The 26,054-nt window shown below is 40.4% G+C and overlaps 1 long non-coding RNA gene across 2 annotated transcripts; it reads left to right on the top strand.

Annotated features, from left to right (window-relative positions):
- Positions 1 to 26,054, top strand: LOC122351188. 2 transcript variants are annotated; one of them, XR_006251709.1, is made up of 5 exons: positions 1 to 283; positions 5,656 to 5,732; positions 7,904 to 7,980; positions 22,248 to 22,311; positions 25,216 to 26,054. It is a non-coding gene; the product is annotated as an uncharacterized LOC122351188 (long non-coding RNA). The 2 variants fall into 2 exon arrangements; XR_006251710.1 differs by lacking the exons at positions 1 to 283; positions 5,656 to 5,732; positions 7,904 to 7,980 and adding an exon at positions 14,397 to 15,806.

The raw sequence follows: 26,054 nt of genomic DNA, 5'->3' as shown, positions 1-26,054 counted from the left end.
GAGATGCTATGTAGTTAAACCCAAGGCAGCCTGTGGATACAACACTTCCAGCATGACACTCGCAGAGAACGGCAAAAGCTCAGCCTCAAACACACACACACACACACACACACACACACACACACACACACACACGCACACACACACACACACACGCACACACACACACATATAACAGCAGATCTCAACAGGATACTGCAGTCAGTCACAGGCACATGAACACTGGAGGAAATGGAGTGACAAGAAAAAGGAAGACACAAATCACATCGTGCCATGTGTGCAGGTAAGATTCTTTTCAAGATGAACGTAAACTTTTTGATTGAAAGCAAATGACTGGAGTTGATCTACATGACTTGTAATTTAAGATGGAATGAGAGTTTCTGCAATGATGTAAAGTTTTGGCTCAGTCTCTTTCATGCTAAAAATGTGGTCAATTTCAACTCCTCATGAATAGAAAAGAGGCGCCTCACTGTTTGCAATGCGCTGCAGTGAGAGTGGATCCTCTGTGCTGCGCGAGGCTGTTGACAGACTGGGATCTGTAATTGTTTTCTCTGTGCTGAAAGAGTGTCTCTGCTAGAATGGAATGCAAGAGACTGAAATGCAGCTTTGCTCTTTGTTCTCTGTAGTTAAAGAGAGATAAACGGTGCACGCACACCTATCTGCTTTTTCCTAAAGTTCTTAAACTTGCCAGCGGGATCCCGGTAAATGCCATTATCTGCCATATTTGTTTTTGTTGTATCCCATTCTGTACAAAACCAGATCAGAGGTATCATGAGAAACTTATTGTGTTGGAGCGTGTGTGTGTGTGGGTGGATATGTGCGTGTGTGTGTGTGCCCTGTGCATGTGCACTCAGGAGCACATGAGTATGTGTGGGTGTTTGGATATAGGTATTTGTGTGGGATGGTTTAGTTCAATGTGTGTGTGTGTGTGTGGGTGACCAAGTGCGTGTGTGCACAAGTGAAGTGTGTGTATGTGAAATATTCCACCCATTTGCAGAAGGCGAGGGGTGCCTGTCAAACCCAGAGCATTCCTGTGCTCTCTGAAGCGGTGCTCGATGAATGCTGCGAATTTCAGCTGAAACGTATAGACAAAAGCCAGGGGGACATTTAAGAGGGTTTAGCTCAGGCGGATCCCTGGGAATCTTTCCCCCCTCGCTACAGTGGGAAAATCCAGTGCTCAGGCTTGTATTTCAGGTTCAGCTGGAGACGGTTGCTGCCTGCCGCCGAGGGGCTTTCCCAAAATGGGGCACAACCGGGAGGGGATACAAAGAGACCCACCTGTGGTGCTGTTAGAATCGTACTGTCTGCTGGGAGCGTGAAGTGTCTTGCTGTCGTTTCCCCGCGGGGTTGGTGATATTTTTCATTTCCAGTTCACTGATTAATGCGGCAATGTATTTAAATGGTGTGTGGTCTGAGAGGTGGTCTCATTCCATCCTTACAAATGACTAACAAAGAGGGACGTTTCTATGGATGTGCCGCTTGCGAGCAGCGTTTATGTTCAAACCCGAGCGCAGAGGAGTATAAGATTTAGCGAGTACCGACTCACTCGTTCACTTGCATACTTCACCAGAAAAATCTCTGCAGGCTGCATCATCTTAGCAAACCTGAGACGTACAAATATAGTTCAGTACAGATTAATTTAAGATGGGTTTTAAACAATGATGGAAGTACTGACATATTTTAACATATTTTTTTTAAACTGTGCACACTGACTGTATCACTTCAGTTGGTTTAAATTGACTAAGTCTTTGTGAATTGATTTACTGTCTGTGACTGAGATGCCAGACTAAAGATCTGAATTAGGTGAATTGCTTTAATTCAAATCCATTTTTGAAGATAGCTTGACCTAAAATTCATTGAGGAAGAGTATGTTGGTCTACACTAAAAATCTATAGTTCCCTGTCTGAATGAGGAAAGAGGCGAAAGTTCATCTGAATTCCTTTAAGATGACATTGCATTTAGGAATTTGCGGTCCTTGAGAATTTTATTCCACATGTATTCATCCTGTGCAGTCTTTTAAATGTACCTGAGAATCCCAAGATCGAGTAATATTGAAACCACATGCAACATGGTGATTTATGGTGTAGAAAATATGATAAAGAATAGTTACACGTGATCAGCATATAACAGGAGTGGTTATTCATTACAATGTGTCTGGTCTAACTAAACAAAGGCAACATGTCCTTTAGACTATGGATAAACAAATTCCAGCCACAGCTGACTGAAGGCGCAGATAATTGAAGGTACTTGTCAGGATGAGACTCAGAGAATGCATTCAGGTATTGTTTGCTATTGTCTGCATCTTAAGCCGAGCGTATCCCGTACACAATACCTTGAAAAATATCTAGTTTTTAGAGCACCTCTGTGATTGTATGTCTGCATTCTTCCACATCGTAACATGCGATTCATAAACAGTAAATCAGCATTGATTCATTATCATGAACTGCAAGTGGGGGAAAACTGTATTTGCCAGTGGATTTGACTTGATCCACTAGTGTAGTCACTGCCAAATACTACAGCTGGCATAATTCTGTGTACAGATTTTACTTCTCATTAACTAGAAAGGCTTTTCCAAATATTTTATAGACATACTTCAGCTGGTCAAGTAAAGATTATTTTAAAAGAATAGGTGCATTCACAGTTTGTGCCATCAGAATGCGGCAACTGTATTTTTCAACTGTGCATTCTGGGTGTTGTATATGTTACTAAATCCGCTTGCGCTGTCATTCGAAGAGGTTGGTCTGATGAAAACATAAATGATGCCAAGTCATTATTGATCATGATATAGCTGACGAATTAAATAATGCTTCCCTTTAGTGCACTAAAAAAATTATTGAGTTAAAATAGTGCACGTTTAAAAAATTTTATTGCGAGAAATCTGGATGTTTCTAAATAGTTAATGGAATTTCTGTGACAAAAAAAGAAATATGTATCTGTAATTTATTCTATATTTGTATAATAACTGAATTTGTAATGATTTACAAATATTCCTGTTAGAAAAGCAGAATAACCTTGTTTAGTTGCTTTTTTCAGATTAATCCAGATTCATTTTGAATACAACGATTAAATGATCAAGTTTTGTTCTCACTCTTTGTCTGATGCTTGTGTCTTATTTGGCTGAAGCAGCTGTGAAACTGATATTTAAAATGTTTCCATACCAGTAAAGGCTCATACTGTGCTGTGTGTGTGAGCAGGGCTGAAGAGACATGCTGCGCAGGTTATGTTTTCATATTTGTCTGTGTGCAGATGTGCTCACACTGATTAGATCGGAACGATATATGTTAGCTACAAATGATTTTGGTTTTTCTGAGTAAAATCATTAACATTCATAATATTTCTCTTTGTTAATAATGCGCCACATCTCTCAATTCAAAACAGATTGATTTATTGAATCTAATTCTAGTGCATCTGATTCTGCTTTCCTCATTTAAAATGTAATTTGTGTGCACATTCTGTTAGCTATTTGGACATATATTAAACAAGAATCCATCCATGGAATGACAGAAATGTTTTTCTTAAACCCTATCAAAATGATCAATTGTGCAAATTTCCCCAAGTTCATCATCTGCTCATCCTTCCCTTGAAAGCCTTCTCTGTGAAAGTGTGAGAGAGAATGGAAAAAACGAGACATTTCATCATATGCCAATCTGGCACTTTGGAAATTTTATGTAAATCACTGGGCACCTCCCACAGCTGTTGTATTTCCCCTGTGCATACTTTCTGCATTCGGGACAAGGATTTAAGAAGTGTGTTCATGGTCTGTTGTGAATGAGAAGATGTGGTCAGTTAGGTGAACTCCCATTGTACTTCTTTCCTGCTAGTCTTACTCTCTGGTGAAACCCCGGGTGTCTACTGTAAAAACAATTCTGCTGTTGAGAGAGGGAGGGAAAGCAAAGGGGGAACCAGGTTGTACACAAAGCTCAGTGGTTTCCCATATCAGTGTACGACAACAAACTACTTAAATGAGTGAACACATGCATATTACTCATTTGCCAACATGCAACTTTCAGCATCTGGCATGCACTGCAGTTGAAATTGTGTCTTAGGAAACCGTTAAAGGCTTTTTTTTACATTTACATTGCTATTGATTAGGTCTTAAATTCACTTAGAACATTTAGGACGCTTTGAGTGTACTGAAGTTACAACACAAGACTCCAAAAAGATTAGAATGTTCAGATGAGGAACTGATTTATTCAGTGTTAACTCAATTAAAAACAATAATCTTCAATGAGTAAATTTCAGAAACCACGTTCGGGAAACGTAAGCTCATTACAAAGCATCTAAATACACATGAAAGGCTTGTTTCAAATCAATTTTACCAAATGAGAGTCAATCAATTGAACGCCTTTAGTCTTAACTTCCTCCTCAATTGGATTAAAGTCCCTAACCTAATTTTAAAGGAAAACAAGTACTGACATAAACACTCTCCAGCGTGTGCCAATTTGGCATTAAAAAAGCCTCTTAAAGTTCCTGACGACATAGCTTATATTCTTAAAAAAGCAAAGGTTATTTATTTGTTCTTCATGTCGCTAACTTCTTCGTATCAATAATTATTTTCAGTATAAATGGGTTGTCTGTATGGTTGTTTGGAGAACAATTTGACAGATAATAGGTTCTTTAGAAAAAAAAGAAATAAAAAAAAAACCACTAACTAGGAAAGTTAGGGAAAAAATTTAAATAAACGCTTGCGAACAAAAGTCGTGCGCTCCTGCGCTGGTAACCATAGCAACAACGAAGCTCGACGGCGTTACTTTGGATTCGTGATACGTTAACACGTCGACAAAAACATGTACTTTTATTATTCCGTTATTTATTTACACGAATACAGGACAAAATGTTGTTTTAAGAAGAATACAATTTGAAATAGCTGACATGAGTAACTGTATAAGATGCGCGAGACAAACAGCGAAAATTACTCACAGGATGTCCTTTAATCCCCGAAAGTCAGTGAGTAATTCGCTCACAGTTAAAAGTACACAGACGTTGTCTATATAAGCACAACATTGTTTTTGTTTGATTGTGTTTTTTTAACCCACTATGGAATATTAAAAAGTTGTTTAGTCTATTCGGGCTTTATTTTTTAAAACGAATCCAGGAACAACAAAATGCACTGACAAATTCCCCTTTGAATCTACTGTTGAAATCTTTATCATCTGCCTACAAATGAGAGTTATAAGACGCAGCTGTTTTACCCCTTTCTGTTCTCAGAAACATGCAAGTTCAACATAGAAAAATGATGTCATCTCAGCATATAACTTTCGCCTTTTCTGCACAAAAGTCTATTTCTGACTTAGGAGTTTCCTCAAATCGTGTGATATATATTATAGGCCGGGCTGCAGTGCGTTATATCCCCGTTATATCCGCGCGCGAAGGGACGGCCCCGGCAGAGGGGGATTTCTGAACTGAATGCTGGTTAGTGAAGTCAGCAGCGTTCATGTGAATGGGGCAGCGGTGGCATTTCCAAGCCGTACGGTATGTTAATGCACAACGTGAAAAGGCGGCCGGCGCGAGGAAAAGGGAAATGACAAGAAGATGAATGAAACATGCGACGATGAACATGAAGTGTTTCTGCATTCGCAGCGGAGTAGTACTTTCATTTTGTCGACCGAGCTCATTTTTTCATGCCTTTCTTTCTTTTTTTTCCCCTGGACGCAGAGAAACAGATTGTCCGCTATCAGCGGTGATGGTGCGCGGAGGAAGAAATACGAGCATGCAGCGAAGTCAAACAAAAGGTGCGTCCTGTATCTATTTTATTATATTATGTCATAAGCTGCAGATTGTGTATCCTTAAGATGCATTGTTTAGCGTTTGGTTCATCTTTTTTTCTTCCGAGTAGCGTATGGCCAAACTACAGCTACAATGTCACAAATATGCGTATGTGATGGTTAATTTTAAAAGAATACTTGTTTTTGCTGCTTGCTGCAATTATGTTGCTTTGTGTCTAAAACCTCGAACTTACATTGCCGCATGCACGAAACACACACACTCTCTCTTTCTCTGTGTCTCTCTCACACACACGGACACAGAGAATGCTGTAGCTACAGTGTGTGTGTGTGTGTGTGTGTGTGTGGTATCTGACAAATGTATTTTATAGAGAGAGAGAGCGAGAGGAAGAGAGACTGAAAATGTGTTTTAATGACTTGTCATAAGTTACACGTTAGGCGTTTTATTTCTATATTTTTGTTATTTAGTGTAAGGGCCATTTGGTTGAGGGTGATGTATTCTTTTTTCCTCTTCTTGAAGTGAGGTAGGAGGGGAGGGTTTGTGAACTGAAGAAAAGGAAATTCTTGTGTGTGTTTTGGAATGCTGTTGCCCCGGGGGGACTGAAAGAATTGAGTTGGGGAATAAGAGAGGGGCGAGTTTAGAGAGGGGAAACAAGGGGGGACACATTTCCCCTTTCCTCTTTTTTTCCCTAAATGACAAGGATAACACCACTAGGAAGATGAAGTGCAGTGGCCGGACGCCTGCAAGTGGATTGAACGGACACATTATGTACATGGATTCAATGAACCCGCTCACCCCAGCACCCTTCATCGCCCCCTTTATGCACCCCCAAACTGAAGGGACTGGAAGCAAAATCTGTTCAAAAGTGTTCATTATTAATTACTCAACTAGTGCTAATAGTACTACTAAAACAAATGAGATGTAATGCTCTAAGTGTGCCATTAAAATGCTTTTTGCGTCTGTAAGTACTTTTAATTAGTCTACTTTTAACTGTCCAACATTTTTTTTCAATCTCGGTCAGCCAAATGATGTCATGCACCCACAAATCATTAGCTTAATAGTCCTAAAATACCTGCTTAGAGTGAATTTGTACTTTTTTGTTTCAAATATTTTCCATCAGGGGGCACACATGAGACATACTGTGATATTAGCGTGCAGAGGGTGATAAGAGGAAACCTTATGTGAAAGCAGTAATAAAAAAATCCTATTCTGTTGGTCATATGTAAATTATGGCTAGCAGCTTATTTATAACAATAGCTGCTGTCTATATGCTGACAGGCATCATTTTTAGCACCTGATATTATCTTGTTAACATATCGTTTATTTGTTTTTACAATGTGCATTTGAGCTTACTTTGCGTACTTAAAGACTAAATGGATCGATGCCTGGTGCATCGTATTTGTTGAATTCCACGCTGCAACACGTGAGAAATTGGATTATTTCTCAGTAAACCTATGTCAAAATGCAATTTCAATTTTCTGCAAACGGTGCGTCTGATCAGTTACAAAGTAGTGCATTAACAGAGTCTTCTTTGTGCTGTCAGACATGTCAGAGAATTTTCTTTTCGCCCTCAAAAGGGATGTTAATGGATCCGGCACCTCAATTGGCATAATGATAAGGATGTGAATGATTCATACTGCTGTATATTTCAGTTAAGTACCTCAAAGTGCCTTAAAAGGGCTTCCCTTTTATAGCAACGCTTGTATAATTGCCACATTTTCGTGTTCAATTACACAATAGTATTTTAAACCTTTTATCCATAGTGTACAGTTCACTGTTACAGGGGTTATAATTAATATCAAATGTGTAATTATTAAAAAGAAGAAATGACGTGATTATTTGTGTGATTTGAGATTGTTTTGCAAGTTGAAGCGCACATCTCTGGAGATTATTTGAGTTGTGATGAAGAATGGCTGTTGGTAATCGCCCACACGCAAATGTGAAATATTCTAATGAGCAATCTGTCTCACTTGAGTGTCATCTAGCTGGTCCGTTTCAACAAAATGTTCCTTCACAGTCCTGAAGGGTTTCATTTGAATTGGACATGTTATACAACATGATATTGGTCCGTGATGGCTGGAACGGTTTTTACAGTGATATATACGTTTTTTTTAATATTAGCATGTTAATATGATGTGGCATTATAACACACTTCCTTCTCTTTCTGATTTTTCTGTAGTGCCCCTGTAGATGAATATTCCCGAAACAGTACTAGATGGACTTTCTAAAACAAAATCACACAGTCATTCTGCACCGGTAGGTTCAACATTTTCTCTTTAGTGTCTTTCCCAAGCGAGCTGCAGAGGGCATTTTTAGAAATCGACAGGTGTGCTTTTGAAAGTTTAGGTGATGATTGGCAGGTGCCAGACTTGAGCCTGTGTCTGCAAGGAGAGTGAGGTCGGTGCGCCACAGGAGGCTGTGTTGAAAAGAAACGTGGTCAATTGTTTCAGCTGAAAAAGTTTAAAAGAAAGCGATGCAGTGTATCTTCCAAAAAGAGTCAGTATTTTACATGTACGCGGCACCAACGTATAGAGGATAATAGCCCACACATTATCCTGAGTGCTGTGGTTCTTTAGATCTGAGGAGATGACATCATAAAATGCTCCCTCGATGTGGGCTCAGCTCGTGGGTAGAAGAGGTGTATGTGTGCAGAGGAGTAGAGAAAGTGAAAATAAGAGACAGAACGATCATCTCTCCCTTTCTCTAAAGCCCGTAGGCTCCGAGCCCAGCGTTTTCACACCCACTCTCTGGGTTGTGTGGGTGTTTGAGTGGGCAGTATACATGTGACTCATCCTTGTTCAGACCCACACAGGGGCAACTCCTCTCCTCTCCTCTCCTCTCCTCTCCTCTCCTCTCCTCTCCTCTCCTCTCCTCCTCTCCTCTCCTCTCCTCTCCTCTCATGTGCTGTAAGACTGGCTTTGGATGTTGATAATGTGCAGCTGAATAATCGATTCACTTATTTATTTTCATCTAACCGATGACACATCATCCCCTCTACTCAACCTGTGACTAGTATCTTTTTTTTGTGCTCTTTCAAGAGAGTAGTATTACACATGAATGATGCAGTGCAGTGAGTCATATGTCAAAGATTATTGTATTCACTCTCTTTTAGTCCTTATTTATACATCGCTGTTCAGACAGAAGACTTTTGTTTCCCTGACAAGGCTGTGAAGTCCCTACATTTCCTTCATAAAGTGCGCACGGTCAGCATCACTACATTAATCAACTAAAGATCAACTCAAAACTTCTTTTGTCAGCTTCATCACTGAGGCTCAAGTAGCCCTTCAGTGACACAAAACCAAAAATGTGTTGCTTTTGACTCATCTGTGTTGAAGAAATCGACATCTGGTGTTTTCATAGGATATGTACTGTTTTCTCTTCCACAAAAATCGATAAAACCTGCACATGTTATTTTAGCTTTTAGGATATTTTTTTTAGGAAAAAAGGAATATATTTCTTAAAAATATTAAGGATATATAAATATTAAATGCATAATTATTATCATTGTATTTACATATTAATCAGGAAAAACCTAATTCTGTAAACATCTATGAGTGAGTGCGCTAGAATATAATTTGCTTCATTACTTCTAGACATGGACTAAAAGCCTCAGGTATCCCTGGTTAGTAATATTTTATCCAAAAGTCATTTATCAGAAATTCTATAGAGATGGATTATAAAGAGACAGTGAATTTTTTTTAGATGATTACAGTTGACCTAATGTATGCTTAAAAACCATTGTGTGACAGCAGACAAAACATCAGCAGAGACTTGCCAAGAATCAGAGAAGTCCTTTTTTTTTTTTTCAAACCCTGAATCACACGCAAGGGCAAAGGCGGACAATACAGCAGCACCAGGAAGTCTGCAGGGGATGTGTGACGGCGCACTGTGCACCCCTCTTAAATTAAAGACAAAGGGACACAGGCTGGGACTGTGGTAGACACCCCTAGCGTCCCCCAGGCTCCTATCAGCTCCGTCGGCAGATGAGCCAGATAAAGACGTGTGTGCTCTGGAGGAAATGAACCCTGCTGACCCGCAGCCCTGTAAACAGCTGGAGAAGAGCCCCTGACTCTCTCTCTCACTTTTAATGTCATGTCTTCCCTCCCGCACTCACTCCCATTGGCTCTCGCTTTGCTCGATCTTCCAGTCCAAGGTTACTCTCTTTCCCCAAATCTCTTTATCACTCTCTCGGAGTCTCCCTTTCTCCGTCACCCCCGTCGTTGTCCAGCACGATCCCGGGCCAGAGTAATCAGTCCCGCCTTTGATTACGCCACTCTGCCTTAGCGAGGAATGCATTGAGGGGAACTTTATCAGCATTGTATAACATCAGCACTTTCTCTCCGGCCCTGAGATAATTGAAGGTGGTACTCCAGGAAGCCCTGAAAGAGCCCTTGTCTGGGCCGGGGGAGGCCGAGCGGAGAGGGTGGGCGCAGGAGGGTGGGGGGCTGGGCGTGAGAGCAGGAAACCCTTCTTGGCGTGGAATGGAATGTTTCAAAAGAACGTGTTCGGAACTTCCAGGACGAGGGCGTCTGCCGCTGCACCGCTGGTCACTCGCGTTCACTGGAGCGCTGGCTCTGGAGAAGGCGGGAGGGGGGCGGAAAAGTGAAGCAGTGGCTCCCCTCTCCTTTCGATCTCTCTCTCTCTCTCTCTCTTTCTCACTGGCGGACCAGCCCACTCACAGGATATACGCAAGGGGGAAGCGTGGACCAGAGCGGATGGGGTCACCGTGGCGCAAGGCGGGGGTCCCGCATCCTGAGTTTACAGGGACAACCAGAGGCGGCAAGCTGGGGAGGGACGAGGGTTCTGGGTGTGTGTCAGTGTGAGCGTGAGCAGAGAGTGTGTGGGCAGCTGAGGAGGAGAGAAAAGACGTGGGTGTTGAGGGGGCGAGGACAGAAGAATGCTTGAGAGAGAGAGAGTGAGGGAAAGCAACAATCTCCACTGCTTTTCATCTGACACCTTTTAAAGGGCCAGCCAAGGGGTGGAGAAGGAGCCGGACAGGCTCCTTTTACTGTATCTCACGGTTTCCCACCCAGCATCCACCCAGACCCCTGCAAATAGGGCAGGAAAGGCATAACATCTTACTTATTAGGAGACTGATTTATTGCTCACAGAAGGAAATGCTTCGTTATTGTTCCTTTGAGTCAGGATTCTTTATTTTATTATATCTTTATATTCTTTTATTAAAACAAGTACACAGAAAAAGTGTTTAGCAATGTTACTAACAGATGTTTTTTGTGCAATAGATGAAGAAGTATTCCTAATATATACAATACTGTTTGGGGTTTATTTAGTAAGAATGCATTAAATTAGTAAATAAATAAGTAAACACTTTACATTATAACATTGTTAAAAAAAATTGTAATTACTCATCAATGAATCAGCTTCGCCAGAAGTATATTTTAAAATGCATTAAAATAGAAAACATTTATTTTAAATTGTAATAATATTTCACAATATTTTTTTTACAGTATTTTTAACCAAATAAATGTAGCCTTGATGAACGTAAAAAATACTTCTTTCAATAACATTAAAAATATTAATTAAATAAAAAATGTTACATAAATTCAAATAATTTTTTTATTAGCAGTACAGGAAGTGAATCAGATGCTGCTTCAGTTTATTCTTCAATTCAAATCAGATTCAAACTGGTAACTGTTTCTTTTTTCCGGAATCAGACTACTTTTTTTAATTGGACTCGCTCCATGTTATTTTTGTAAAGACATTTTTTGCACACTCTCTTTTTATTGCATCACATTTACTACCATTTTTTACAATTCGGTTCAAGTACAGAAGTTTACAAGCACTTCCATCGCATACTTAAATAAATCAGTCACATGATAAGATTTCCTTGACCATCGTGTTTCATATTAGCCGCCCAGTCAGACCGAAGTGAAAAATGAAGATTGCCTCCGCGTATATGTAGAAGAGTCCCATTGTTCTGCGAGGCATCTCCAACAGTCACGAAGTGTCAGACAATTATAACCATAGTTAGTCTAATCATTAATAGCCCGTTCGTTTCCTCAATAGGAATGTTTCACATTCCTGGATCAGGGTCAGATTCGCCTCCACTCACCGGCTCAATCCCTCATTGTCTTGTCAGCTACAGTATGTCAAACAGATGGTTGGCATGGTTACAAGGTATCTGGGTGCACGGTCTTGTGCCTTTTTAAAAGCTGCGTCTGCATGCTGGTGAAGTGATGGAGGAAGAGCGTGTGAATGCATGTAGCAGAATATAACACAAGCATGCAGGGCTATCTGCAGCAGATAAGACGCATGAAGTCATGCCTTTGCGGCATGACAATGACATCACAGCTGTGTCCCAGCATTTTTTTTTCCTGCCCACCAGCAGCCACCTAATATAGACATCCAGTGCCTGGGGCCAGACTGGCAGAGACCGGGACCCAGAAGGCATGCACATGAGCGTGAGGTGGCAGCACGCCACCCTGACGTCTCTCAAACGAATTCCAGTGTGGCTCAAGTGAGCCGAAAACACTCATGTGATTTTGGCTCATTCACACAAATGAGGGCAGTTTGCTGCCTCTGTCACCATGAGATCCTCAGTGTGCCTTAGGATTGATGTGGTCACCTGATGTTGGCAGCTGCTGTACCCGTTGTGCAAACCACCCCGGATGAGTCTGATTACAGCATGGGTCACTTTCTGAGATGGAGCCGCTTGTTTTGCAGGTGATGCTTAATGCTTATTTATAAATTATTATAAAATGATGAAAGCTCTGCTTTCGTTTCGAGTGAGACAGATGTTTCTCTGGGTTTAAGATAGTAGGAATCGTAGAAGCAATTGCTTACTAAATTGATTTGAGCCGTTAGGTACATAAATAATGCCTGTCTTGCATTCCTTCTAAATCTGTCTTGACCCCGTCTTGCGTCAGGTCACAGTTTATCAGGTTCCAGTGAGGTTGCAGAGGACGGTTATGGCAGGGTGGACGAGTCTTTCATCTTTACATTTATGGTGGTGTTGGCAGCTATAGCTCACACCTTTTACACCACAGCAATGTCAAGAATTTAGGGCTATTTCTGTGTTGTGGGATGGTTGTTGTCATCATTATGTGCTTATAGACAGGAGACCTCCAGCTCAAATGTACTGTTTGCGATATATATCTGTGAAACGAAAATGAAAAAAAAAAAGCAGTTTGAGGTGTTGATTTAATTTTTTATTTAGCTTTGTAATGGATCAGAACTGAAATTTAACGGTTTGTTTTCAGACAACAGAAAAAAAAAATAGAGAAACGATTTTTATGTTAAAGTGACTGGGTTTACAAAGTTTCGTACAAAGTTCATATAAGGTTAAATTTAAATGACAAAATTACAGCATGTAATTCTTTTTGTTTCTTATTTACGAAAGTAATACAATATAAAAGAACTGCAATATTTAAAAATCACAATCATACATTTTTGATGAAATATATAATTATAATGTACATTTTGATATATCTGTGTTCTATTTTTTCAATGTATGCACAGCATGTTTTTCCCTTTTTTAAAGTTGTTGAGTTGATTTGATATCTTAGGTAGCATTTAAGATAATTTACTTAAGTAGGAACACCGTTTTCAAATTCCTTTCCCAAATGAAAGGATTGGGAAGCACATGGTTGCAACAACAATCGCCCCTGCTTGCCCTGTGGTTACAATGTGGTCCTGACTCATAAGCTCTCAACCCACTGACAACAAAATGAACGAGAGCAAGTTTAATTGTCCGCAAAAAAAAAAAAAAAGTAAAAACGGCGAAGTGGCATGTTGACGCGTTACGATGTGTGATTCATCATCACCTCCTCCCTTCTATTGGAACACACGCTGTCTGTACTGTGGTCAAAATCTGTTTCACCGTGCAGACTGACACAGCAGGGGCTTGAACACTTTCTAAATGTTGTGTACAGATTGCTGTTAAAAGATGTAGGAGGGAGATATGTAGACTAAAGGCAATTTTACTGACCTACATAATGTCTTAAATCTTTGTAGTTCAGAGAGATTCACGTCAAATCTATAAATTACATAGAAGTAACATAAAGTGCCACTTAAAATCTAAAACTACTAATGATTTTCTTGTTTTTATTTTACACATTTATCTTAATAAATTTTTTTTTTTTTTACAATCTGAACTTTTGTAACAAGTTTGTTTAATTAATGATTTAGAAACCATTTAAAGTAATACTCAGTTTTATATTTTAAGTTTACTTGACAATATTGTAAATTCTAAAACTTGCTGTTTATTTCCAGGTTTATATTAGATTTATAATCCCAAATTCCAAGATTTTAAGAACTAAACTAATTGTAAGAATGCGTTGACAAAATATATCTACAAAATAGCTTAGAAATCAAAATGTTTGGAAATGATCAAACCACAAGTTTTATCTTTCTCACTGAATAGCATGACTAAAAACTTTTTTTCTCTGAGTCACATAGGAGACCTGTATTCCCCCTTTTCGCATCCCATGACTGAGCCTCATTTGAACATCCTGTAAAAGCAGCGGCGGTTGAAGAGCCGGTGGGTCGTCAGAGGGGCGGCTGCACTGGCTGACCGTCCGCTGTTTGTGTATTGTAAATGGGCAGTAGGGAAGCACAGAGCATCGCTGTGTTACTCAGGCAGCGGGGGTAAAATACAAGGCTTGTGCGAGCTTCCACGCGGCGTGGTTCACGGCACACGGAGATGACTCACTACTCTCTCTGTGACTAACAACTAAAATATGGCAGTTTAAAAGAAGTTTCAGTGGTGCTCCAGTTCCATAGGGTTGTGGAACGAGAGAGATGGACAGGTAGAGTTGTCATTTCTTCCAGGTCTCTGCATATCACTTTCTTTCGTTCTTTCTTTTATTTCACTGGAAAGGTGACGCTGTGAAATATTAAACAGCCGAGTGTCCCTCTGTGGTGTCGGGTTTCCCACAGCTGATGAGAATTCAGGTACTTTCTCCAAGATGGAGAATTAGGGTTTTATGAAGAAGATGAGCAGGGATGAGTCAAAGCAGCATTTCTGAAAGCTGGAACTGGATCAAAAATCTTTTTTAACACATTTTAATACATTATCACAACAATTATGATAGGGGGACATTTGTATTTGAACTAATGTTAGTATATAAGACATATAAGTCCTTAAAAAATTCTTATTTGGACTAAAGCTTTAGTTTGCCTATTAAAAATGTCTCGATTAAATCTTATTTAAAAGACAGATTTATCCAGTTGTATTGACTGTTGATTATAATTTGATTCTAAGTAATATCAGTTTGTTGAGACTCTCAAGAGGTTTGTTTTATGTCGTCACGAAAGGCATGCTTATTTGACATTGGTGGACCCGTTTAGAAAACGTTTAGACTGGTTGGTACAGAGCGAATTCTTCACTGAAAGACACTAACGTTCCTCGGTCACATAAGTAGGGGAGTTTCCTGCTCCTAAAGATCGAGGCGTTTTTCACCACGACTGCCGGCTTTTCTCTCTCTCTCCCTTCCTCTCTTTCGCTCCCTTCTTTTTTTCTGAATGGGTGTCCTCTCTCTAACCTCTCAATTCACAGCAGCATTGAAACAGGACACTACCCTGAACACTGATAGGCTGCGGCTAAATCGCTCAGCCCCTCAACCCGACACTATAAGTACTCTGGCAGTCCGTCTCCAGTGTATGACTGACTGTTTAGAGGGAGAGAGGGAGAGATAGAATGGGAGGGGGTGGTAGAGAGTTTAAATTCAGTGACAGTGATAACAATGATATTATTCGTTCTTCGCTGAAACGGGGAAGCACTTTCAGCGTCTACGGCACGCTTCCTCTGTCTCTATCGCTTTAAGAGTGTTACTGATTAGTCACTAAAGAATGCGAGTGGAAAGAGAGAGAGAAAAGGGACAGAGTCAGAAGGGAGAGACAGACTGAGAGCGTTCGTGCCTGGAACTCGTATGGAGAAGACTGATAATGCTGAGCTGAGTAGAGTTTTGTTTTATTTTCCAGCAGTTCGGAGACGTTAATGGAGCTCTCACACTGTGTGTGTGTGTGTGTTTGCGGCTCCTGAAGACGAAGGGGGAAGTCGGGGACCCCGCACATGCAGGCAGCACTCAGCCATCAGGAAATACTCTTTTCACCCAGACAGAGTAAGTCAATGAGAGGGGAAAAAAGACAGAGAGCTCTGGCTACTAATGGATATCATATGGTGTGCTTTAAAACGGAGAAATTGTTTGCAGGTTTTAGATAACTAGACTGAGAAATTTTTCTCAAAGTTTGATAGTGTAACATACTGTTAGAGTGTTTGTGTGTATATATATATATATATATATATATATATATATATATATATATATATATATATATATATATATATATATATATGTGTGTGTGTGTGTCTGTGTGGGTGCATGTTAACTTTATCTGGATAGGACTGCCATTCATTCCATGTGCTTTCATTTTCATCTGTCACATGATAAAACTTAACGGAAAGAATTGATGTTTTTAACCTATCTGAAACTAATTACAGAGCAGATACGGAAAATATCTCAGCTTGTCAGTGTCGCTAAAGTGTTGAAACGCTGTTTTTGGCTAATTCTAGTAGCTGTTGTCCAGACACAACATGTGGGTCTTTTTTGAGAAAGAATTGTCAATGTGCCTGTTGGAGGCTGAGAACATATTTTGGGGGTTTCCCCTGGGAGAGCGGTTGTTGCATTCCACCAATGAGAGAGCGCTCTGTGGCGGCTATGGCTAGCGAGCACAGAAGGAGGAAGAATTTATAGAGAGTACCCTACACAATGCTGCTTCTTATGAATGGAGCGTGTGAGTATCACCTCTGATTGGCCGGCTGCTCTTGGGTAATCAGAGGACACATTCTCTGGTTTGCCGGCCGGCCCACTAGTGGCCAGCCAGTGGGTGGAATCACCGGTGTTTAGATTTACCTTCTATGTGTTCTCAACCAGCTGTTGTTACAATACTGGGCAATAAAGGCAGAGTGTTTGTCCGTAGTGTGGAGATATATTTGTGGCGATATTTGTGAGGCTGTGTCAGTACGTAGAACAAAAAACTGCTCAGGGCTGCAGATGTTTATCTTAGTCAATGGCCAATCAGAATGTGAGAGAGACACTAGATTCGGCCCTATGCCCAGCTGTTGTCCTTCAGGATCTACTGTACGTGAATGACCTTCAAAGGAGTTGAGTTGAATTACTTACTTTGAGTCAGAACTTTTTCTGTTGTTGAATATACATGTACAAAATTAGTATGTAATGTTTAATCATAATCAAATTTTGATTTAAACAATGAAAATAATTGTATTTAAAGAAATGTGTGTATATATATAACAAAGATTAAATAGATAAAAATATAATATTTATAATGTTACAAAGATTTTGATTAAATGCTGTTCTTTTTACATTTATATTCACCAAATAATCCAGAAAATATTTTGCAGAAAATCTGATATTATTTTAGCATGTTAGAATTATTTTTGAAGGACTGAAGGATTTTTGAAGGACACTGAAGACTTAAATTTAAAATATTTAAGATATCAGTAAGCTAAAGGTTTGTAGGTAGGACAAATGAAAATGTAATTTTACACTCTTGACTTACATAGCATTCCACTAACTCTTCTCCCAGTCTATCTAGGTTGCTGCAGACACAGGAAGTGCAGTTAAAGTCCCTTAAACCGTCACCTCACACACTAACCTAATTATTTTATTGCCGACTATACACAGGCGCCTTCCGGAAACTACTGCAAACAATAGCTACCCTAAAATTAGATTTCAAGGCTACCTGCCATCATGTAAGCCCCTGACAGGAAGTGAAGTCGAAAGATGTTGGGCGTTGGGTGTGGAGAGGGTGTGTGTGTGTGTGCATGCGAGACTGACGCCTCATACAGCCGGAAAAATGTGCCGGTCACACGTTGACCCCCGTGCTTGCAGATGGGTGCGGCGGTAGAACCTACACCCACCAACATGCTCACGCATCCTCCGTGTCTTTGTGTTTCTAAAACTATACAAAATCTACCACTCCCTCCAGTCCTGCTCACACCAGGCAAGTTCTCATGCCCACCCAAGGAAGTTAGGCTTAAAGGGATTGTTCACCTAAAAATTACAATTATGCTGTCATTTACTCACTCTTGTGTCATTCAAACCTGCATAACTTTCATTTTTCCCGAAGAACACAAAATAAGATGTCTTGAACAAGGTTTTATTCACATAATGTGAAATAAAGTCAATGGGGTCAAATGAAGACATTTTTTTAAATATGTTATTTTGTTTGCATACAAGTTTGGAACATAAATGATTGCAGAATTTTAATTTTTGAGGTAAACTATACCTTTAAGTAGCATTCTTTTTTTTTTATTCCTTGCGAGGTAGGAATTTTGTCCTTGTATTCACCAGCATGATCCTCGTGAAAGATCTGGGTTTATCATATCACAGGGCTTCCGTTGTCTCTGAAATGTGCATGATAGTGTAGTGCAATGCCCACAAGGTATTTAGATGAGATGATAAAGTGTTATTTTATCAAGACGTCTTGCCAGCTTTTGCTCAAAAGCTGTCTCAAGGCTGAAATTAGCGAAATGCTGCTTCTCTTATTTCTAGGTCATGCTTTTTCAAACTGAGTTTCAGTGGCAGTTGTGAATCATCAGGTGGCTTTTTTAGAGGAAGAATTGTCAGACTTACACTCCCTGTAGAGGGAGTGGTGGGAGTGACTAGTGTGGGGAGCCTCTGGCACGTTCCACCCGTGTAGAGTGCTTTCGTATCCATGGGTGTGTACCGGCAACATTTATGTCACTGTGCACGGCACAACCTTGACATACCTGTCGAAAATGTGCCACAGGGTCAGTTTTGTCAGCTTGTGTAAGCGTTCTTACGCTGCATAGTCTCTTGCGCTTATCGCTTTAAGCAACAGCACAATTCTCTCTCAAACACAAAATCTGGTCTTCATAAGGCAGGCTTCCAGTAAGAGACTTGCTTTTGTTCCCAGCTCTGTCTCCATGCCTCCCTGCTCCTGATGTAATGATAGTTGCAAAAAGATGCAACAGAGGGAGGCAGCCAAAGAGAAGGTGTGTAAGTGACGTACACACTCAGGTAACGGCACAACATGCACACCCAGGGCTTTGTGTAACCGTGCCCATATATGGGCAGTGTTTCCCCACCTGTGCAGAGTGCAGGCAGTGCACTGAATTCCGCGTAGTGACGAGCGTAATACGTGAGGCAACACGTCATGGAAAATGAGAATCAATGGTGATTGCAGTGTTTCCTCTCTCTCTTTCTTGTTCGGTGTTTCCAGTGTCCAATCAAAGTAAATTATGAAGCAGGTAGCAGATTGTCCACAGCTACATGCAAACCATCCTGTTAGAAAGGTTGTGCACCATTAAAGCAGCATTGAAAATGCCAGTTAAATACTGAATACATGCATATAGTATATGCAGTACCACACTGTGGATGTATGTTGGATAATTAATTTTTGATAAAGTTGATCAATTTAATTTTTTCTGTATAAATTACCTGTAATTACACGCAGTGTTTATTTACAGAAATATTAGATACTAACTAATAACTAATCATTAGAATAATGAAGTGTTAAATCATATCTCATTATATTTAAGCGATTAGATTTCGTTTCAGTAAACCACTATGAAACACGCCATTTTCTAATTTACTCAATACATTATAGTATTAACATTTATTTTTATATTTATTTCAACAGTTGTGTTGCTGCATTGCAATATTCAAGTCTTGATATGTTCACTCTTTCGGCAGTATTGAATTTTCTGTGTGATCCTGTTCTGCAACAGTTTTAATAACAACTTGTAGACACATAGGACCACTGGCAGCACATAAAGCAAAAAAGAAAAGCAGCCCAACATCATGCCCTGGAAGACCTGCATCCAAACTCTTTATGGCCTCTGCGATCTGTGCTCCAGGGTTAAGGTGGTTTGCCTATCAGTGGCAGGGTTAGTGCACTCTCAAACAGAGTGAGTATTATAGCTATTTTAAGAGCGTTGTGTTGCCTTAATGGAGAAGAATTTATCGGTCCTCATTTAGGTGTAATGCTATACGCTTCACTGTGCTTCGAGAGTGGGACCGGGCCCAGGGCAGCACTGGGAGTTGTTCGCGTTGGGGAATAGAAGGCTTTTGCTCTCCAGGCCAGCGTGTGAGTGGGTGTGCTGTGGGCCAGACTCCTTCATTCTCCCTCGATCTTTCTCTCCCTTCTCGCTCGAGCCTGCACTTCTGCCAAGGACTTGTAAAGGGACTGTAGGCTCTGTTGTGTGCCAGCTCTTTCCCATCAATACAGCCCTCTGGAAAGAGTCTCTCGCTTCTCCTTACCGAGAGTCCAGTGCAGAGCTTCCAGTAGCTAGTCTCAGAATGGCAGGAAAGCATATATATGTGCGGCTTTTCGTGCATATGGTAGTTTGGCGTGAGACTTCACCGTCCTCCTCAGAGTGCTACGGGATCGTCTTTCACTTCAAACCTGACCCATCTGCAGGGTTTTACTCTAATGGGAGCCGCATTACAAGCCATAAAGCAAATGCACTTCCCGCCTCCAAAAAGGGGAAATCCTAGTGCAATGGCAGCATGGACGAAACCTCTCACAACTCTTCTGTGAAATGGAGCCTCTTTCTCTGATCCAGTCTCTCACTAGTTAGCGATGTTTTAGAAGCAGTTCAGAACCAATTACGCTCACCCTCCCAACAGCAGATTGAGCGCCCTTATCTGATCTATCCGTCAGGCTAATGGAATTACACGTTGATTCGTAGAAAGTTGGTAAAAAGCAGAGATCTGTCTCTTCCCTCCCCCTGTAAGGGGGCTTAGGGGAAATGAAATGAATCTCGCTTACACCTTTCATGGAGCCAGGGCCAAACTTTCCACGTATGATCGTATCACCAATACTCTATCGAGGTTGATTATCAACACTAGGCTGCCCAGACGCAATCCCTCATCAAGCCTGGTATGGCACGGTTACTTACTCTAAATTAAATTACACTTTAAAGCAACCATCCTCCATTCTCAATGACAGGAGACCACCTCTTTGTGAAAGTGATCTTTTTTTTTGTTTTGAATGAAGCAGAGACCCGGTTACTGCTTGTTTTCAATACGACCACATTCATAGCAAACAGCCGGTATTGACAGAAAGCAGTCCAGACTTCTTTAGAAGCATTGCCCCGTGTAGGTAGGAGGTCAAAGGCGGCAAGGACTAAACACAGCCAGAGCCTTCAGTAGAAAATTGATTTTTGCCGTAAGCCATGAGCGCCAGCTGTCAGACAGTTCACCTTAAAGATCGAAAATAGTTCTGCTAGTAAACTGGGCAGCCTTATAAGTGATTCTATGTACTTCAGAAATTTAAGGGTCAACAAAGCAATCCTCGGTGTCATCTAAACAGAGCTGAAATGTTGTAATGGTGATTCTGAGTGGTTTGAATCATTCATCACTTATTGATTCTTTTGTGCTCTCCTGCAAACACACTGGCATGTACAAATAGAAATGCACACACACAAATGCCAACGAAGACTTGCCTGGGTTCCATCCTTCCTCCTGTGCTCAGGGCTGCTACGGGTAATGATTCAGTTCCTGTTTGGCTGCCGACCACGTTGACTGCATTCTGGTCAGGGGCTCGGCTGCTGCTCCTCTCAAAATCTGGATGTGGTCAGGCCAGTCATCTCCTAGGAAGCCAGGAGGAAACCCACATCAACTGAAACTTGCTGGGCTCCAGGAATAGCCTAGCTCAGGGAGGTTACCCTGGCAGCTTTCTCTCTTCCCTTTCTCCTCCCCTCCAATCTTCAGCCTCCCCCTAAAAAGACAGCTCTGGCCCACGTCTTGTAAATAGTGAGTAGTACAAGTAGAGGCTCATCAGTTCTGGTTTTGGACCTGCCCCGGTATCTGGATCCGCATCAATAAACACAAAGCCTGCTGTGATCTGGGCTCTGCCTGCAGTGAACGTCTTCATTAGAGATGATTGATCATTATCATTAATGTTGCTGAACATTTTTCATCAAAAGCGGCGCTATATAAATCACATTCGCTATTTGATTCGGTTTTCATTATGGAGCCGAGAGAGACATCGTTCTCTTTCCTTGAAATATTGCTCTGGAGTTCCCCTCAAGGCTTTGACGAGTTGTTACTTTGATGTCTGTTCATAAGGCCACCTTAAGGCCCTCGCCTTTTAAGAAACATCATGAATTTACCTGTCATGTTTTGTGCATTTCTCTCTTTGATCGCTAACAAAAATAATTCCAATGCTGTTAGAAGGTGCTGTGCAGGAGTCATAAGCAAGAGGTCTTTGGCTCAGTCTACAGATGGATTTTTAGGGACATTTTTACATTAAGTGCAGGGACAAGGAAGGTAGCATCTCATCCTTTAGCGCTTTGAAAAAACCTTTTGTTTGTGAGCTCAAAGAAAAGCCCAGTGTGGGGTGAAAAGAGGGCCTCACTCTTTCAGTAAGGTGCCTATGTTGGTTTGGGTCCCTCTGAAGATCCATTTTTGACATTTCTTAGTGTTATTGAGGACTTGCATGGCATTTGAGGTATGTTTAGCTATGTGGGTTTTTAATTCAAATAATTTATTGTTTCTCTCTTTTTCTTACAGGCTTATTCAGACAGGCTCCATCTATTCAGATCATGTGATGCTCCATGTCTTCATTTCAATTTAGGTGAGCACATGATTATATTTCATTTATATATCATTTAATATTGCAGCTAATTTCCTGTCTCACTGCATTCACCGACTTTCACTTCAGTATCTTTAGGATGCATAAATGTATAATGAAAAAATGCGATAAAATAACAAATTCAGAGCGTTCGAATTGAATACAATTTTTCATAAACCGTCAGCTTCCACATCAGTGTCTGCTGCAAAGCTATTACGCTTTAACCATCACAATTTAATCTGCAATGTGCAGAAATGTCTGCTGCAGCACTTTGTAAAGAACCTTAGCTCAGAACATTAGTATCTACAATACAAGCCGTGTCTTATGTGCTGACTAGCAGGGCCCTGGGCTGAGCAGTGACTGTGGAAGGTTATGAATGGAATGTGCCGGAATTCTCCTAATGTTTACAGGTCATTCATGTGAAGTCGCGGGCTGGGGCTTCTCCTTAGGGGCAAACAATAGTGTTGCAGCAGGAAGCACATACCTCCCTCGAGAGCCTCACGGCACACTCCCCCACCCTGTTATAGCGAGAAATCAAGAAAATAAAGAACAGTGCAAATTAGGAAGGCTTAAAGGGGCGGTAGATGCATGTATATTTGTAACTTCACCACATGAATTGTTTAGTTTACTTAAAGCATGGCTTTTGTGATTCATGTCTTTACAAAGTGTCCATAAGTGCATTTAATTTCAAGAGCTTGTTGTTGGTGCTGCCAGAAGAAATACAATAGGAATGTAAATGGAACAGAATGAAACAATATAGCTGTCAACATCAGCTGTCATTCTGGAAATGAAACAGCAAATTTTGTCAAAATTTTGAAACCCTAAAATTCAAAGCACTTTATGGTCAACAAAGCAGACGGTGAATTTTTCATTTAAATCGCATAATCATAACTGTAGCATAGCATAACATAAAAACCCACGTTTACAAGACACAACAACACAGAGATCTATTCTGCAAGCACCATTCTATTAAGGCCACTCTCACATGACAGTTCACTGCTCACTAAATGGCCTTAACTGTTTCATAAGAATTCTCTTACAAAAGAGTACTGTGTCCGTACCATGGTACTGTGATAGTATCTTGTTGTACTTTGATATATGGGTCAATGGTGTGACACTCATTTATATATATATATATATATATATATATATATATATATATATATATATATATATATATATATATATATATATATATATATATTTAATTAATTTATATACACTGCTATTCCAAAGTTTAGGTTGGTAATACTTTTTGGTTTTTAAAGAAATCTGTAGGCAGTAATAAAAATATTATATAGAACAGTAATATGTATATATAGTGAAATATTCATACATTTTAAAATGTAATGCATACCTGTGATTGCGAAGTTGAATTTTAACATCTATTACTCCAATCTTAAGCGTCACATGACGCTTAAGAAATGTATAATTTGCTGAAATGATGCTCAATGAACAGTTCTCACGCTGAAAACAGCTGTGCTGCTTAATATTTTTATGGAGACTGGGACTTTTTTCCTTCCAGGATTCTTTAATGAACAGCATTTATTTGGAATAGAATTCTTTTGTAACAACATAATTGTCTTTGCTCTCACTTTTGATTTAATGCATCCCAGCTGAAAAAAAAATCGTTTTTTATTGAATTAAATTCATTTTGATATTTTAGTAACACTAGATTAGAGAACACATGTTCACTTTTAATTAAGAGTTTTCCCTTAATAAACTCCTAATTTGCTGCTTATTACTAGTAAGGTAGTTGTTAAGTTTAGGAATTGAGTCAGGTTAAGGGATATAGAATATGGTAATGCAAAATAAGGCATTTATATGTGCCTAATAAGTACAATTAAACAACCAAACTATTTAGTATGTCTTAAGGTACTTAATAGATCATTATTTTCAGGCAAGGTTCCCATTAAATGCCCATCTTTTTACTATTCTAGGCTCAATCGGGCACAGTCATTCAATCCATTGTCTCTTTTTTAAAAAAACCCTCAGTAGTTCTCTGACTTCAAGCTGTCACTGTCCCACAGTTTAATCAGACTGCAAGCCAGCCAGCAGTGACAGAGCACTGGAATTCAGGTTAGGAATGAACTCCCTAATGGAGAAAAATTGGAGTCAAGTGACCATCAGCTGGTCGAAGTATGTTTGATCAATACAGTCACAAGGTCTCAGGTATGCAGAGCTGGATCCTTTACAGAAAAGGGGCAAAGACAGCCTACAATCTCCGCATGCTCCTGTCAGTCAAACAGCTTTATTGTTAGCCAGTACAATAATCTTGTACATAAACGGCCTTACACTCTCAGCATCCTTGCCAACAGGAAGTATTTAGCGCTATGTGAGTCACTCTCTTTTGTCTGTCTAGCTGAGGATGACTTAATTAGTCGACAACCCAATCAAAGTGCACCTTTGGCGGCTAACAAGCACCCACTTCTAATTAATAAGACTTGAATCGAGCGCTCTGACTGATGTAGCCTAATGCGTGCCAAACCACTAAGTGGGTTCGGAAAATAATAGTCGCAAAACCAGGCTTACATTTCATGATATCTAACAGCCTTAACACAATGCTCAGGTCAAAGAAAAAGGTTTATGGTACCATCTGTTATGAGAAAAATGCACAACACAGGTCTGGTTAGGGTAAAAGGGTGTGATGAGCACCTTTAAAACACGCCGGAGCCGTGGCCCCTGTCTGCCGTCCTGCCTCCAGGCTAATGGGAAAGAATGAGAAATATTTGCGAGAGTGCTAACGCCATGCTTAAAAATGCCCATCAGGAGATTAGCTCCCCCTCCCCGGTGCAGCCTGTCTGTGCGCTGCAAGCAAAAAGGAGGGCTGTTGTCGTCCTCCAGAGCTCCAGACACTTTGATTTGGGGTTGTCTAACCATTCGCTTCTTTGTCTCTGTCTTCCTCAGGCGCTGGGGACGGCTCAAGTGGACGAGTGCTGCCAGCGGCTTGTTAGGGTGCTCATGAGGTGCTCAGTAGTCAGTGTAGATCCTGTGTTGCAATCAGCAGCTACATCTGGCTACTGGGTCTCTGATGGCATTTTCTGCTTCCTGTTGGCACATTCCTTTCAGATTGTGTGGTATGTTATCACAATGTGTGCCTCATCCTGTCAGAATAGGACTCGCTCTTTCATGGACGTTAAAGAGGGCTCTTGTCACAACACCCCTCTTCGACCAGAGCGATTTGGTAGAGCTTTTGCACTTTTAGCCTAGTTTACTGTGGGCTTTTCCTTTTTTATTTTCTTAAATAAATTTAATCAAGGTGAGTGAACTGTCAAAGTGGAGCTAAAAGTCTCGGGAACCCATTTCAGACGTCTTTGAAAGAAAGGATTGAGACATTGTTCCTTGTTTGACTGCTGAAGATTCAGTTTAAGTGATTAGGTAACAAAGGACAAGGCGACATGTCACATTCTCTTTGTGATTTGCCTGTCACAAGGGGCTGTCTTTGTGCAAATGTTTTTGAGTTGTTGAAGGCTGACAAATAATTAGAGTTAAATGCGCAGACATGCTGAATCGCATTGGTTTTGGGGAGCGAAGGATGAATTCTTTTGTGTTGTCGTGAACCTGGCATACAATGTAGATTTCTGTGTGGTACAATCTACAGCTACATTGTCTGCTGGGTTTCAGGCCAGCAGAAAAATCCTGCTCTGCTCAGAAATTGAAAAGGTGAGTCGTTAAGATGTTACGCATGCTTGAAAAAGACTTATTCCTACTATGAGAATACAATAAAAGTACTGAAAGTATAAAAA

Source organism: Puntigrus tetrazona, chromosome 9 (genome assembly GCF_018831695.1).
Source record: "Puntigrus tetrazona isolate hp1 chromosome 9, ASM1883169v1, whole genome shotgun sequence".
Taxonomy (NCBI): domain Eukaryota; kingdom Metazoa; phylum Chordata; class Actinopteri; order Cypriniformes; family Cyprinidae; genus Puntigrus; species Puntigrus tetrazona.
The sequence above is the reverse complement of the archived record's forward strand: the minus strand, read 5'-3'. Positions and strand labels throughout refer to the sequence as shown.